This window comes from Cryptomeria japonica, chromosome 3, assembly GCF_030272615.1.
Source record: "Cryptomeria japonica chromosome 3, Sugi_1.0, whole genome shotgun sequence".
Taxonomy (NCBI): domain Eukaryota; kingdom Viridiplantae; phylum Streptophyta; class Pinopsida; order Cupressales; family Cupressaceae; genus Cryptomeria; species Cryptomeria japonica.
In genome coordinates, this window is record NC_081407.1 from 159,102,658 (window position 1) to 159,108,657 (window position 6,000).

Genomic DNA, 6,000 nt, shown 5'->3' on the forward strand with positions numbered 1-6,000 from the left:
TCATTATGTCATAGTAGGATACATGATAAATTGAATTGCAATGAATCAACCTTCAACTTATAGCCTCCAATAGTATCCTTATAATGTAGCTGCCCTTGAATCACTTCCTTAAGAAACCATTAATAAATTCAACTCCAAAATATTTCACCACCCACTTTTACTTCTCCATTCTTTGCATCTTACTATCTACACACTTACAACTAGTTTGATCATTTATATATATCTTCTACAAGAAAAGAAAACATCAAATTTGGTTGACCAAAATAGGAGAAAATAATTGATTGATGTAGAGGCAGGGGATAGGATAGCACATTCAAAAAGTTTGAGGTGCTCATAAGGTTCTCAGAACTCAAAATTTCAAAATCTCACTCCTAGGTCAGGCTAAACTTGTGGCCCTCCTGAAGGAGTAATTGACCTTTAATTTTTGACAAGGGCTTGATCTCCAAAAAATTTAATTATTTTTGGATACACATTAGGCTATTATAAAACATAATTTGGATTGAGTATTGGTTGTTTTGGACAATATGTCACTTCTTTGATTGTCCTAAAAGAGCTAATAGGCCTAATTAGGCTTCTGGGATACTTAACACCAAATAAAGTATACACTTCATGGAGCCAACTTAAGACCTCAAATAGACTTGAATAGTATAATAATAAATAATTCCAAGCTCATAATAAGGTTTCAAGGCCTATTCCTTCATTTGATCCAGTTTTTTAGACTACCCCTATTTTGAGTAACTAGGCTGTTATAGTTAGGACAGTCTTAATAAATCAAGTTTGTTTAGGAATTTCTGACTTCATACCTCTTCAAAGACACCTCCACATGCATGCCTATGATCTATGAAATTTATCCAATGATGACACAAAGTGTAGAGGGTGTAGGTGAAGGTTTTCACACAAAACTCAAGTCTGTTACAGCCCACAGGTCCTATGGGATTGTCATAAAATAATTCTTGCATGCATTGGGTTTAAGGGCTTCAAACTTTGGGATTAGCTTCTACAATGCCTTAGGCATGCTACCTCATGTTTTGAGTTCTCTTTCCACTGAAAAATACTCCAAACACCCTTGACATAAAAGTTCTCAGTTTGCTAATTTAGAACTGAGAAAATCCACATACATTGTTTTTCCAAACACCTTCTCAAGACTCCATCACATTGTCTTCCATGGACTAAAGCTTCATTCTTTGACCAAAATGTTCCATTCCATGCACTAGATAATATGACCAATTAATAGGATCTTGTCTTTTGTTAAATCAAACAAGGTTTGATAGTCTTGGATGCTTACTCTTTGTTGTTAGGGCAGTCAAGTCCTATTATTCTTGGTATCTTTTTTATTTATGTTGTTCTCATAAATTTCATACTTCGATAAATAGAGATATTGGACAAATCAAGGAGTCTTCACACTTGCAATGAAGAGAGTCATACCCTGCAAGGAAAAAAAAAATACATCCAAAACTAAGCATTTCCACTAGGTATCATGGCTTCAACCTATGGAATGCTTCTTATTCACATGATGAAAGCTCATTGTTTACCCTAGATGAGGTTTTGAAGTTGCTCTTGAGAAAATAATAAAAGTACACCTAAAACTAATGAAACTAAATGCTATCAAGCTTATTCTAATAAGGATTCAAGATACTATCATCCACCATTAATGAGCTATAGGATCAATCCATACAAAAAAAACAACATCCAAAACTGAGCATTTCCACTAGGTATCATGGCTTCAACCTATGGAATGATTCTTATTCACATGATGAAAGCTCACTATTTACCCTAGATGAGGGTTTGAAGCTGCTCTTGAGAAAATAATAAAAGTACACCTAAAACTAATGAAACTAAATGCTATCAAGCTTATTCTAATGGGGATTCAAGATAGTATCATCCACCATTAATTAGCTACAGGATCAAGCCATACAGGTCATACAAGATCAACAACAAGAACAAAAATCACTAAGAAAATGCAAGGAAAATGATAATTTAATTGATTCTCTTCTATTTTCTCAACCTCCAACCCCTCAAATGAGGCTCTAAACATTCTTTTAAATCCTAAGAATCTTCTCATAACTGATCACCAACCAAGAAGTTGAGTCTTGGCTTTTCTAATTATTTTTCATTATTTTGGCAAAAATAGATCATTTTTTGCCAATATTTACAAATACAAAAGCATTGTCGTATCAAAAGACTCTCTAGGACTTATGATCACCTAGTTTGGTCTAATTCAACCTTATTACAAATAATCACACCCAAATTTTGAAAACAAATTAATTTGAGCCTCGTATAGGCCTCATTATGCTTTAGGTGCTCCTGCACTATACTACCAAGGTGAGAAAAACTCAAACTCCATTTGAGTTCAAACCTGCAACTCTGTATCCATACTTGATTATATCGTTCTCAGTCATCCATGTGGCATCTTCAGTTGGTAGCCCTTTGCACTTGACCAAGTATTCATAATAGGACTTCCTTCTTGACTTCTTGAAGTCTTTCTTTTCTAGAATACATTCCAACTCCATAAGTTTTCCAGGTGGGAGATCCTTGACCCATTCTTGATTTGAAATGTCTGATTTAAATCTACATCATTACCTACAATAACATATCCTTTGAAAGGATATAAATCAGAAATATTAAAGATAGGAGAAATGCCAATGTTAGGAGGTAACTCAATCTCATAAGCACTATAGCCAAACTTGTGAATAAACTTGAAAGGTCCTATCTTCTTCATCTGGAGTTTAGAATATTTCCACTTAGGAGATCTTTCCTTCCTCAAGTGAGAAAAAACTAAGTCACCAACTTGAAAATGTACTTCTCTTCTCTTCAAATCAACTTTCTTCTTGTAGTTATCTACACTCTTTTGCAAAATTTCTGACTTGATGATGGATTTCTTGCATTGAGATGGAATTTTTTTTCTCCTTTAGCACTCTTTATTTCCATACTAATTATGTCTCTCAACTCGAATATGACTCTTGGTTGTAACCCATAAATAACTTCAAATGGGCTCTTACCGATGCTTCTATTGATTGAATCAATATAGGAAAACTCAACTTGGGGTAAGATTTGATCCCACTATGTTGAATGCTGCATTGTGAGGCACCTTATGAGATTACCAAGACTCCTATCAACCACCTCTATTTTCCCATTAGTTTTTGGGTGATAGGAAGAGCTAAAACTCGGGTTGGTACCCAATTTCTTCCACAAAGTCCTCCAAAAATCTCCAACAAATTTGTTGTCTATCTGAAACTATATTCAAAGGTAAACCATGGATTCTTACCACCTCTTTGAAGAAAAACTCATCTATGTATGAAGCATCATTATTGCTCTTGCATGGGATGAAGTGAGCCATCTTGGAGAACTTGTCTACCACAACAAATATTTAATCAAAACCTCTTTGTGTCTTTGGCAATCCTAAAACAAAATCCATACTAATGGATTCCCAAGGCCTATTGGGAATGGGAAGAGGTTGATGTAGTCCTACATTGGTTCTTTGACATATAACACACTTCTCCACAAAGCTTGTAACATATCTTTGCATCTTAGGCCAAAAGTAGTGCCTTTTGTGCTGCTCTAAGGTCTTATCAAGACCAAAATGACCTGCAAGGCTGCTGCTATGATTTTCCCTTATTAAATTCTCTCTCATTGAACCCTTAGGTGCACATAATTGAGCCCCTTTGAATAGAAGACCCTCTTGAATTAGAAAATCAGAACAAGTAGCATAGATATCCTTGAAATCTTGATCCTCTACGTACATACCTTTGAGCTCTTCAATCCTTACACTTTGGAGTTGTATTTATTGGATCAATAATACCCTTATACTTAATACATCAGCCACCTTGTTTGACTACCCCTTCTTGTGCTTGATCGTGAAAGTGAAACTTTGCAAGTACTCCACCCACTTGATGTTTCTATGACTAAGTTTATCCCGAGTATTCAAAAATTGAAGAGCATGATTGTCAATATACACAATAAACTCATTAGGAAGGAGATAATGTCTCCACTTCTTCAAAGCTTGCACCATGGCATACATCTCCAAGTCATATGATGAGTACTTCTTTGCATCATTGAGTTTCTCACTAAAGAAGGCAACCAGTCTCTTTTCTTGACTTAGGACAACCCCTATAGTATGACCACTTGCATCACATTATATGGTGAACATCTTATTGAAATCAGGTAAAGTAAGTATAGGTTGGTCTGCAACCTTCTTCTTCAAAATCCAAAAATTCTTACCAGCTTCATTAGTCCACATAAACTTGTTTCTTTTATCCCCTTTAATGGTGTCCAAAATAGGCGCACACACATGGCTGAAACCTCTTATAATTTTGTATAAAAACTTGCCAACCCATGAAAAATTCTCACCTCAAAGACTGATTTTGGAGTAGGCCAATTGAATATTGCTTCTACCTTGCTAGGATCCATCTTGAGTGTTCCTTTGGTAACCACAAAACCAAGATACACAAGCTTTGTTTTCAAGAACTCACACTTCTACAAATTTATCATTAGCTTATCCTCATTTAACATTTTCAAAACCAAATTTAAATGATGTAGATGCTCCTCTTTAGTAGAGCTGAAAATTAAATTGTCATCAAGATATACTACCACAAACTTACCAATGAAAGGATTCAACACCTCATTCATGAGTCTCATTAATGTACTAGGAGCATTAGAAATACCAAATGACATTACCATCCACTCATAAAGTCCCTCATTCATTTTCAATGTTGATTTCCATTCATCTCTAGTGTAAGGAAGTTAAGTAGTGGAACAATTTCCTACACTAACATTTGAGAGGAGGGTAATGCAAAAACTTTTATAGATCATCACAACAGTTACAGATAATAGAAATAGATATAATAACATTTAAACCATAACACAGTGATTTACGTGGGAAAACCATTTCGGGAGAAAAACCCCACACTCCAAAAGTCGCCCAATATACTATTCAGCAATCAAAAATAGATTACAATATATTTGTAGAGCAAGCTCTTCGTAGGAGTACCACTAAGCAGAGATTCAGAGGTAACTCAATAGCTATAAGACTCTTACACATAACCTCTATTTCACACACCTCATATAAAGGAGACACAATACAAGAAACTTGTTGGAGATTGTTGGACATTATTGTTGCTAGGATATTTTGTTGTCATTGATGTCAACATATTTGTATGATTTGCTCTGGTGTTTGCAGATTGGGAAGATCTTATGATCCGGTTTTGCAGTTTTGTTTTGTTGATCTGTTTTGCAAAGTTCAATATTTCCTCTGGTATATTTCGGTGTGATCAGATCTTGTGCCGATATTTGGGATATTGTTTGGGATGGTCTTGTGTATCTTCATTTCAGATGGATTGTGATTTGGTTCTCTGCAAGTTATCTTTCTTCATGATAGTTATTGATTGGTTGTGTTCTTGAGCTTTCAGACGTTGACAGATGAAGATTTGATAAGTGGTATTGGTGCAACTGTTATTGATGATTCTAACGTTCTTGTTGTTGTTTCCTAATTGTGTCCTATTTGTTTTGATGATCTGCATTGATTGTTGTGCGAGCTTTTTGTGGTTTTCATGACCTGATGGTGTTCTTTGTGTTATGTGGTATTTCTGGTGGTGTAGCGTGTTGTTGTTGTTCTTGGCATGGTTTCTAGTGGTGTTGAGCATTTGGGAATTTGAATTAGGACCATGTTATATCATATAAATCATAATATTGGTCTGGTGTTCAATATTTGTATCGTGTGATGTAATTTTAGTATTGTGAGTTGAGGGTTTAGCTGACCTTGTTGTCAAGGTTGATGATTTGTATATATAGGTGATATTGTCATTTAATTTAGGTGTCGAGGTTGTGTATGCATTATCAAAGAGTTGTTTATGTGCAAAAAAGGATTCATCCTTTGGTATTGTGATTGAGCAAAGATTGGTGTTGCAGACCAAAAATTTGTGCTTAACCGGAACTGTAATTAGGAATTTGAAGATGTTATTATTTTAGTTCATTTCTTCCAAATTGTAGTTCAAATTTTGTTGT